Genomic DNA, 12,081 nt, shown 5'->3' on the forward strand with positions numbered 1-12,081 from the left:
GTTATTTGCGTTCCTGTCCGTCAGATTTTATTGAAACGGCCGACGCCGACCAATGACGTGGCTTTTTTTGAAATTCTCGGTGGGGCCCGCACCTCGATACCGCCAAAGCATCTCGTGGGGCGCCTTTCGCTTCGGCCTGAAGAAAGAAGAGGTTTAAACAAATAAGAACACAAGCAGAATCGGAGCGACTCTCCTATAATTTCACGCGGTTTCTCGTCTGTAATTACCTTGTATGCGAAGTTTCTTGATTAATTGTTTGATATTTATGAATCTTGGATCGTTCTTATCATATCATTCATTAACGAGCAGAAAATCGCCGCGCTGGAAGGTCAAATTCTGTTCCTGCAAAGATCCGGAGAAGGAATAGAGCCTGGAACATGTTTAAACAATTAGCGTACAGCAGAATCGATGCGACTTTTCTATAATTTCATGCGCTTTCTCGTCTGTAATTACCTTGTATGCGAAGTTTCTTGATTCATTGTTTGATCTTTTTGATTCTTGAATCGTTCTCACCATTCTTCAGTGAGCTGAATATCTGCGCGCTGGAAGATCGAGTTCTGTTCCTGCAAAGATCGAGAAGAGTTTTAAACAATTAGAGTGCAGCAGAATCGATGCGACATTTCGATAATTTCACGCGCTTTCTCATCAGTAATTACCCTGTATGCGAAGTTTCTTGATTCATTTTTCGATCCATTTGATTCTTGAATCGTTCTCACCATTCTTCGGTGAGCTGAATGTGGGCGCTATGGAAGATCAAGTTCCATTCCTACAAAGATCTGGAAAATGAATGGCGCCTAGAAGAGGTTTAAACAATTAGAACACAGCAGAATCCGTGCGACTTTTCTGTAACTTCACGCGATTTCTCGTCAGCAATTACCTTGTACGCGCGTCGTAATCTGAGAATCTCGAATCATATGGCGAAGTTTCTTGATTCGTTAATCGATTTTCTTTTTCTTTAGAATCGTTCTCATCATTCATCTGTGAGTTCAATTTCAGCGCGCTGGAAGATCAATTTATGTTCCTGCAAATATCTGGAAAAAGAATGGCTCCTAGAACAGGCTTAAACAATTAGAACACAGCGAAATCGGTGCGGCTTTTCTGTTTACTCGCGGCGCTGTCTCGTCCACAATTACCTCGTATGGCGAAGTTTCCTGATTTATTTTCCGATATTTTGATTCTTGACTCGTCCTCACCATTCTTCTGTGAGTTGAATATTGGCACGCGGGAAGAGCAAGTTCTGTTCCTGCAAAGATCTTCAAAGCGACTGTTTGTTGCCTTGAACAGGTTTAAACATCACCTTTCTGTTCTCCTCAAGATCACCGTCTCGAAGTTTCTCGATTCCTTCGATTATTTTGATTCTTGAATCGTTCTCACCAATCATCGGTGAGTAGAAGATCAAGCTCTGTTCCTGCAAAGATCAGTGAAATGAATGTAACCGCTTACTAAAGCAGCAAAGTGGAGATTACGTCTAGATCGACCTCGAACGAACTTTCTCCCCAAGAAAAGGAAGAGAAGAAACTACAGAATTAGATCGAGAAACTACAGAATTGGATGTAAGAAGCCACGGAAAAGGAATTTTCTCCGGATTTTGCAGGATTGAAACTTCAAATCCGGTTCAAACGACTAGCACTTCCTCACAGATAATCAAACAACAAAGAAGATCGCACGAAATTCAACCTGAACTGCATCTCCTCGGCAAGATTTCATCTTCGTTCGCCGATCTCTTCCTGGGGGAGCTCGGATTGAGCTCGAATCGAACAGAATTATACTCTTGCGCTTTGGAATATACCGCACCGATTCAGAGTTCGGATTCCACAAATTAGATGACGTGGCCGCATCTCCGCCGTCGGATTTTAAGCGAAGCGTGGAGACTTGGGAGGTCTCAATTTGGATGAAACAGTGTTGCAGGGTCTCAACTTTGAATTTCCAAACTACCAAGTTGACCTAATTTCTGCCAGTGCTGCCAAGTGCAAGGGCCCCTGTGGGTGTTAGTCTCGACAGCCAGGGAGAAAACAAGATGGAATTCGGGTATTTGTCCGATATCGGATAAGGGGATGGATGCCGAAGCGGTCTGGACAGTGGTGGATGATGGTAGCAGATATCGGTTTCTGATATCCGGATATTAAAATCTGGATGTTGCATGTCCATATCTGGATTTTGGTTTTTTCGTGAAGAGACATTGTCTCATATGAAATAAATTTTATTTAAAAAGTCAAAATATTCTACATTGGGAGCCGCCTGGCTGCACATGACGAGTGCCCATGTTGGATAGACTGACTCCATGGTTGTATCTGGGCTGAGCTAAGTTGTCCCCTGTTGACTTTGACTGTGAAACATCTCTTCTTGGTTCACTATTTTGTTCACAACTAAAATATTGTATGTAGTTTGTCTATGGCCGCCTCTCAAAGCTGCACACCCTCACCTAGTGTTCGCCCAACTTATATTCGTCCGACATTCGATATCGGCAATAAAACCTGGACGGTGTCTGATATCGGATATCTGATATCGGTCAGTATCCGTCTTTTAGATGTGGACGGATGTGAGTGACGGATATTGGAGGCGTAAGGACGGTCCGGATATCGGATATCGGTCAGTATCCGTCTTTTAGATGTGGACGGATGTTGGTAACGGATATCGGAGGGGTAAGGGCGGTCCGGATATCGGATACTGGATATCAGATTTCAATAACCGGATATTGGAACCGGTATCCGGATATCGATATCCGGTATCGACAGAAAAAAACATTATTAAACATCATTTTCAATGATTTACATACATCTAAGGCATATGATTTTGTTATGTTTTCAACCTCATTAATTTATACAGTGCAAGTTTTTTATTTTCTTCCTTATGGGATAACGGGATTCGGAGTTTACATTAGTCTTCGAATCCCGTTATCTGATATAGAAGAAAGCAAAATTCGTGCCCTGTATTAGACAAGGTATAATATTTATTAAATGATTTAGTAATATATTTATAAATATATAAAGTATATTTAAGCCGGTTATATATATAATATATTTAATAATTTAATACTTTGTCCAATAAATACAGCCCGAATCCTAACCTAGGTTGGGTTAGGAGAGGGAGAAGGATGATGAGAACAAGAAGAAGAATACTCTCATACAAGATAGGTTACAAGAGAAGGGTATATATACCCTAGGAGAGAGAAAACGAGAATAGGAGGGTAATGGGCTAATAGCACAAGGCCCATTACCCATATAAGGCCTAACTCACTAACAGCCCCCGCAAGCGAGGTATGGATGTCGTCCATGCCGAGCTTGGATACAGCATGCACCAGGAGAGGATTAGATTGGTCAAGACATCGGCGGCCTGGTCGGAGGAAGACACAAAATGGAGGTCGAAGAAGCCCTCGTCCATCCGCTCCTTGAAGAAGTAGCGGTCACGCTCCATGTGCTTGATCCGACTGGTCTGGCCAGGATTTTTGGCCAGCGCAATAGCCGACTTGTTGTCGCAGTAGAAGTGGATCGGGCCGGAATACTTGACGCGAAGCTCGCGCAAGATCCCATAGATCCACTGGCCTTCCGAAGCCCCATCAGCAAGGGCCCAGAATTCCGCCTCGGCACTAGAGCAGGACACCTTGTCATGCTTACTGCTCTTCCAGCTGACAAGGCCACCGAACACGAAGGCGCAGTACCCGGTGGTAGAACGGTAGTCGACGACGGACCCGGCAAAATCAGCGTCTGTATAGACCTTCACAGTCGTGTCAGAGCTCCGTGGGAAGAGTAGGCCCTTCACGGGGCAGCCTTTCAGGTATGCAAGGACCCGATTGGCAGCCTGGCGATGGATCTCATGGGGAGCATGCATGAACTGGCTAAGGAGGTTGACAGCGAAGCTGATATCAGGACGAGTGTGGGTCAAATAGAGGAGCTTCCCCACCAGCTGCTGATACTGATAGTGGTTGACCGGCGGAGAGTCGCCCCCGTCACCCAACTTCACGTTGGGATCAATGGGCGTCCGGAGTGGGGAGCAAGCAGTCATACCAGTCAGTGTCAGCAGGTCAACGGTGTACTTCTGCTGGGAGACGAAGATGCCGCGAGACGAGTAGGCGACCTCAAGACCCAAAAAGTAACGGAGGGGGCCGAGTGCCTTGATCTCAAATTCCCGAGCAAGAGCAAGTCCGAGGCGAGAGGCTTTAGTAGTATCCGAACCAGTAATCAGAATATCGTCACTAGGATAGCGACCCCGAGCGGGCCATGACAATAGAAGCTGGTAGTGTCACCGTTGCTCTGGGTGTAACCTTCAGCACACATGACGGAGGAGAAGCGACCAAACCACATTCGCGGAGACTGCTTCAGTCCTTACAAGGACTTCCGCAGCCGACAGACGGTTCCCGCAGGACCAAGGGGGTACCCGGGAGGATGGCTCATGTAGACCTCTTCCTCAAGATCGCCGTGAAGAAATGCGTTCTTGACATCAAATTGCCGAATCAACCACCCATGATGAGCAGTGAGAGCCAAGAGTAGACGGACAGATTCCATCTTCGCCACGGGAGAGAAGGTCTCAAAGTAGTCGATCCCGTAGGACTGCGTAAAGCCCCGAGCAACCAGCCGAGACTTGCGACGCTCAAGGGACCCATCACACACTGCGTAAAGCTTCAGTGTGTGAACCCACTTGCACCCCATGGCCTTCTTTCCCGGCAGAAGAGGAACCACATCCCACGTGTTGTTTTTGATCAAGGCATGTATTTCTTCATCCATCGCCGCCTTCCAATGAGGACAGGCAAGAGCATCGGCAAGACGGCGTGGGACACTAATGGATGTAATGCGAGTCAAAAACAGGCGGTAGGGAGGACTCAGGCGGTCGTAGGAAAGGTAGTGAGAAAGTGGATAAAGAGGTGTGCGAGTGCACTGGCGGACCCCTTTGCGAAGAGCAATTGGCCAACCGAGGGGATCATCGTCAGCCACAAGGGAAGCCGACGGAGAGGGATGGCCAGGGGATGGAGCAGAAGCAATGGAGGGAGAGGATGTCTCAGCAGGGACGGATGACTCGGAGGAAGGAGAGACCAGAGGTGAGGAATCGAGGGGGGTGAGCTACGGGAGAGTAGAGGAAACCTGAGGAGGAGACGTCGTGGAGGAACACGGGTCAGAGGGCACCACGGGTGAGGAGTCAGGAGGTGGCAGAGAAGGATCACGGGTGACATCCGTGGGAGAGGGCGGAGGCTCGACGACAGGGAAGGGATCCAAAGTGGGAGACGAGGAGGCCTCACCCGGCAAAAGGCCGGACGAGGAGGGGGAGCCAAAGAAGGGTTGAAATTCAGCAAAGGTGACGTTCGCAGAAATGAGGAACCGTCGAGTGGAGGGGTGATAGCATTTGTACCCTTTTTGGAGAGAGGAGTAGCCGACGAAGATGCATTTGAGAGCCCGGGCATCAAGCTTCGTCAAGGTGGGTGTGGTGTCATGGACGTACGCGGTGCACCCAATGACACTGGGAAGGAGGTTGGTGTGCAGCGTGACAACGTGAAATGCAATGGACATCCGATCAATCGGACTGCAGAACCGAAGAGGCTGGGAGGGCAGGCGGTTGATGAGATGAGTGGCCGTCAAAACGGCTTCTCCCCAATACTGCCAGGGGACACCGTAATTCAGCAGCAATGTGCGGGCCGTGGACGTCACATAGCCAATGCGACGCTCTGCCATGCCATTTTGCTCTGGGGTGGCAACGCACGACGTCTCGTGGAGGACGCCCCGCTCGGCAAAGTAAGACGCCAACTCATGGTTGACATAGTCACGAGCGTTGTCCAAGCGGAAACGCTGAATGGGACGGCCAAACTAGGTCTGAACCATCGCACATAACTGCCGAACCGTGGCCGCTACAGTCAACTTAGCTGGAAGCAAGTAAGTCCACGTGTAGCGGGTGGCCTCATCGATGAAGATCAGAAACCAGCGGTGCCCCTTCAGACTGGGCTGTGGAGCCGGACCCCAGACATCACTGTGAATACGATATAGCGGCACCGTCGTATGGGAAGCAGATGGAGGAAAAGATCAGCGTCGATGTTTGGCTAATTTGCACGCCTCACAAACAATGGTCTTAAGGTCCAAGCCCATACATAAAGACGGAAACTGACGCTGTAAAGTAGAGAGCGGTGGGTGCCCGAGGCGCTGGTGAGCAAGCAGGAGGCGGTCGCGGCGAGAATCAGCGGCTGGTCCAGGACTTCGCTGCACCATGAGGCACGATCGGCTCCCATCATCGAACAACAGCAACCCCTGGTCCCGCCTAATCGGTGTAATCTTCCGCACCTTGTTAGACAAGAAGATCCCATCAGGTTGGATATGGAAGGAACATTGGACCGCATCGACAAGGCGCTGCGGTGACATAAGCAAGGCACGGAGAGACGGAATGTGGAGGACGTTGTGAATGAGGCCGAGACCATCCACGTGGATAGTCCAGATGCCAGCCACTCGAAGACGTCCACCACCAGCGGTGAGGACAGCCCGGGTCCCAACGTGCCGCTCGTAGGATACGAAGCAATGATTGAACGGGGTCATGTGTTCCGTGACCCCCGTATCAAGCACACAAGTGGTATCCGACACGAGAGGGGCTGTGAGAGCCGTATGTCCACAATACCACGAATCTGAAGGAGAGGCAGGTGACGCACCGAACATCCCAAAGGAGGCCATAAGCTGGGTCTGCAAGGCGGTAAATTGCGCACTCAAGCGAGCAAGGTCGGTCTGCAACTGCTCCATGGTCACCATAGGGCTGCCGGGCACGGCGGCGACATGAGCTTTGGCATCCCTGGCAGCTTGAAGATCAAACTACTTCTTCCTGCACCGCTTCGCCGTGTGACGGCGCTTGTCGCAGTAGGTACAGACCATCTTGTCCCGCGGGTCGGAGGCCGGGTCCGGGGCAAGAGATTTAGGTTGCTCCGGTGGACGCGGCAGCAAACCAGAGGAATCCCCAGGGGGGGAAAGCAAGGCAGTGGAGTTGGCCGAGGGCTCCACTTCCGAGCGAGCACGCCGGAGGCTGCTCTCCGTCTCGATCAATTCCTTGACCACCGCGTCAAAGTCTGGGAGAGTACCTTTGGTGCGCAAAGTCCTGCGTCGAACCTCGGCATACTCCGGGTTGAGGCGGTCAAGGAATGAGAGAAACCGAAGGTGAAGAGTGTGACGTCAGTCAACGCCATTGGGGTCGCCAACGGGCATGTAGTAGTCGACCTCCCGCCAGAGTGCAGTGTGGGCCAAGCTATAGCCCATGATGGACATCGTCCCTTGGCGGAGGGCACCTGCGCGCTCCACTAGCGAGAAAATCCGCCAGTGATCGGCACCGTGGCCACAATACTTGTGGGCATGATCCCAAATCTCCTTCGGAGTAGTCAAGTGAAGGAACTTGTCGTAGACCGAGGGAAAGAGCATGTGGTTCAGCAGTCAGGATTGGACAAAGTTCTGCTCGACGTCGAACGCAACATAGTGCGGGTCGGTCGGCGGCAGAGACGGGCAGATCAAGTGCTTGTGGAGGAGACGCCCCTTTAGTGTGGACTCCACAAACTTAATCTAGGCCAACAGTTGCGGAGCACTCAACCGACAACAGTCAGGAGCAGGCGGGAGAGGGAGACCAATCTTCGGAGAGGGCAGGTCTCTCCCGAAGTCAGCCGTTGTGAAGACGGGAGACTGCGCCGTGGGGTTCTCAGGAGGAGAAGACCCCGAGTGGACGGTAGACATGATGAGCAGCAGCGATCACGGCGACTGGTCCGGCTACGGCTGGCAACGGCTTGCGGCCTGCGTGGGCGGCAGTTGCGGCTGGCGGCCTGCAGTTGCGGGCTGCGGTTGTAGGCTATTGGCTACGGCAGGCGGCCTACGGCCTGCGGCGGCGCTCAGTTGCGGGCGGCGACTGCGGTTGGCGGCCTGCGGCTGCGGGCTGTGGCTGCGGCCGACGGCCTGCGGTTGCGGGCTGCGGCTGCGGGCTGCGAGCGGTATGGCCAACACGAGAGGGCGGAAGCGGGAGTCGCGTCGTTGCTTTAGCGAAAAAGTCAGGGAGAACCAACAAGGTCCGATCGAAGGCTTGGCCGCCTTGTTCAAGGGGCGACACCTTCAGGGCACCCCCTGGTCGGTCGGATCCCTTAACCTATGTCGAGTTCGACCGGGAGAACGATCAACCATGGTGATGCCCAAACAGGTAAAATCGCCGTGGGCAGATTCTGAACGGCCAATTTCACGTCCAGGCGGCTACGACTGGGCAAACTCCCAACCCAGCGGGTCCTGTCCGAATGGACTATCAGCCAAGGTGAACCCGACCAAGGAATTCCGCAGCAAGTGGGCTTCCGACCGATGAATTTCTCGTTCACGGCGACTGGTCGAATTTCCCGACGCTGGGAGCCATGTCGACGATCGAAATCCCTGGAGTGCGGGACCTGCGTAGTGTTCTCTTGGGTACCCACAAACGGGGGACGTAATCCGCTTAGGACCTCGAGTTACCGATAGGTCGCAATTCGAGGCGGAGAGCCTTCCCCTTGACCGTCAGAAAATTGATCGAACGACCAACATGGGCGATAACGGGACGATCCTTGTACTCGGCAAACAGATCCCGGATAGGCGGGGAGGAAGGAACGCCGCTGGCTGGCTGGTGAGTCTGGCTAGCAGACAGTGGCAGCAAGGGCCAGGGACAAGAAGAAGAGGAGGATCAAGAGCAACGCTCTGATACCATGTGGAATCCTAACATAGGTTGGGTTAGGAGAGGGAGAAGGATGATGAGAACAAGAAGAAGAATACTCTAATACAAGATAGGTTACAAGGGAAGGGTCTATATACCCTAGGAGAGAGAAAACGAGAATATGAGGGTAATGGGCTAATAGCACAAGGCCCATTAACCATATAAGGCCTATCTCACTAACATTTCTGTTTTCTTCCATATGGGATAAAGGATTCAGAGTTTGATGTTGAACTCGGAATCTTGTTGTTATCCCATATGGAAGAAAAAAAAGTTCAAGCTGTATATATTAAACGTCCCCCTCATTAAAATAAAATACTCCCATCGAACCTCTTCCACATGTTGACTTGCCTAACGGCTGCTTGATAATGATTAAATTAAAATTTTATACAACCCTTCTAAGTTGGATATTGGAATCCGATATCCAACATCGATATCCGATATCGTCATCCTCCCCCTTGAGACGGAGGCGGATGACTACATTGAGACGGATATCGGAAAAAACAGATACCTAAAATTTGATTTTCGGTATCCGGTATAGCAGTCGTCCTGATACCGTAATCCGATGCCGGTATCAGGACAGGTGAACACTGCCCTCACCGACTCACCCCTTCACACACAAAATAAGATGATGGTTAATCAACATGGCATTAGTTAACGGGAGACAACTTAGTCCAAACGCAGCTCTAATGTCATTAAGATTAAGTGAATATTATTTGCATTTTTCCTACAAATGAAAAATATTTTTAAAATATATTTCAAATTATATGTTCCATATCATAAAAAACTGATATATGTGACCGATATTTGACATTGCCGTCCAACCCCAAAGACGATGGCAGATGTTAATATGGGAACACATACTGATATATCAGATCTGTGGCAATTGGTGAAGGCAAGTATTAGACTTCATGGTTTCAATACCGGGATCAGAATTAGTCTTCATATTGCAATCAGATATTGGTATTAAGATGGGCGAACACTAGTTACATTTAATGTGGGCTAGAACACATATAAACATACACCGATAGTAATTAAATTGCTAAACATCTAATTAATGCTCTTTTTGCAATGGTTATGGCTGAAAAAATGAATACAAATTAGGTCATTTATTAAAACTATGAATGGTAGTTTTGTATGTGGGAGCCCCATGCTGGGTCTATTCAAACGGTTGTCATCCCTGCATGAGACAGAACTTAAGACCCTCGAAACCGAAGATCATTATTTTTTGTTTCCCTTGATTACAAAGTTTAACATCTATTAGTTTTTAGTTATGTCTTGTATTTCTCCTCATTTCTTTTTTTATTTTTATGTTTTAATATTTTTCAACTTATTATGATGTCTTTGTTATTTTAATTTGGTTTATATTCACATTTCTGATGCCATGTCTTTTAAATTTCAAATATATATTTTTATTTACCTATAAAATATTAATTTACAATAGTGTAGTTTAATTCAAATTTAAGATTCAAGTTTAGTCACATTTCTCATTTTTCAGTTTTTATATTATACATTATGCATCTTAATTTAGTTTAACTTATCGGTGTGATGTACTATTATTTAATTCAATTCATTCTATGTATGTTTCATTGTATTGTCCATGGTTTGAAAAATGGTTTTAATTTTTTTGCCAAGGTGATTCTTAACTTAGCCTTATAAATTTTGAACACTTCTATTTCTTGAGATTTCTCATGGATAAGAGAAAGTGTTCATATCAATAGTACTCTTCAATAAATGTGATAAAATATTGTTGACCACTCCAAGATGCTCTAGGAAAGGTCCACAAATATCCATACTTAACAATTTTAGGACACATAAAGCTCTATTGCAATTTTTTTTTCCTTGCGCTTCTTTGTTTCTCCTCTATACTAATGGAAATATCTGTGGCCAGCAAGCCAATTACACATTTCATATCTCATTCATAAAAGATATTCATTATAGTGCATGTGTGATGCTAATAATGAAGTCCATGAATACATTATTCGACTTAGTGAATCATGATGAGATCATAATACGCAGATCATTAGTCCTTAAACATGCGTTATAAACTTTCTTATTCGAAGGATACTTGAGAAGGGCATATAAGTATCCAAGTAGAATAGCACTATCCAGCCTCACTTATATGATGAATATGGTTGTTCCCGTAACCGTTAATGTAGATATACTAAGGATAAATAGTGGGTGCTCTTTAGTGGAAAGAATTCACTAAATTGAATCGTATGAATCCTGAATGTTATTATACCATAGTTTAAATTAGGCTAATTCAGGTCATAGTTGTGTAAGTGGTCCTTAGACCTGAGACACCAAAGACGTCTTATGGACGGATAGTGGTACTTTGACTATGACCTACGAGTTCCTAATCATGGGATTCCAAATAGTCTAAGGACCACTTAAGGGAGATGATGTAATATATTTCAAGTGCATCTAGAAATTCACGAAGATGATTTAATGGTCAATATGGGATCGTCCACTCTTGGTATAAGATGCGACAACTTAATGAAGAGAATATGATGAAGTCTTTGGCCAAGGTAGTTGTTGACGTTTTTGTGTTTTAATGTACACTATTACATTAATATCATGAATTTATAATTAAGAAACTAATTTATAATTAGAGCTTAAAAATATTTTAAGATTATGTTTTTAAACTGTTTTAAAACTATAAAATAAACTAAAATAATCTTAAAGTACTTGGGAGGATGAAAAATGTTTTTTAAACTTTCTGAAAATATTTTTAAAAGTATTAAAATATTATTTTAATACTTTAAAATATTTAAAAGGTCATTTTATATTTAAGGTATGTTGAAATTATTTTCAGAAGCCTTAGAAATATTGTTAACTACTTTAGAAAATATTACAAATATTTTTCTGAATTTTTTAAACAATTAAAAGCCTTTTAAATGGTGCAAAATTGACTTTTAAATAAATTTTTGGTATTTTAGTTCATTTAAAAAGGGCCCAATAAGGCCTAAATGGGCGGAGCCCATTAGCCTTAGTGGCGGACCCGACGGGCAGATTTAACCAGTTAAATCCCCGGTCCGCTACTAAAGTTTGAATAATAATATATATATATATACATATATATGGGGAGGGCGGGAGTTGAACCCACAACCTCTGCCCCAGAAATGGAGCGCCTTACCAGTGCGCCATGAAGGTTTTATTTATAGAAAGATTTTTTTATTTATAATAACTAATTAAGTTAAACTTAATTAAAGAAGGAATTTAAAGGGTCAAAGGGTGGGTCCGACGGTTGACCTTCCGAAAAGGTTTTTATTAAATGCCAAAATTCAAATTTGTTCCGACTTTTGACATTCCATTATTAATTTCGTTAATGGGTAATTAATGTCATTAATTACGTCATTAATGAAACCTTCCAAAAATCTTTGAAAATTCATAAAAATTAAATACAGTTCCTTTTGA

The 12,081-nt window shown here is 46.2% G+C and overlaps 1 long non-coding RNA gene across 1 annotated transcript; it reads left to right on the top strand.

The window, feature by feature from the left end:
* The first annotated feature begins 128 nt into the window (after positions 1-128).
* Positions 129-2,247, top strand: LOC144700641 (uncharacterized). The gene is made up of 2 exons (XR_013580810.1): positions 129-230; positions 310-2,247. It is a non-coding gene; the product is annotated as an uncharacterized LOC144700641 (long non-coding RNA).
* Positions 2,248-12,081: the final 9,834 nt, after the last annotated feature.

Source organism: Wolffia australiana, chromosome 3, assembly GCF_029677425.1.
Source record: "Wolffia australiana isolate 7733 chromosome 3, ASM2967742v1".
NCBI classification, from domain to species: Eukaryota; Viridiplantae; Streptophyta; class Magnoliopsida; order Alismatales; family Araceae; genus Wolffia; species Wolffia australiana.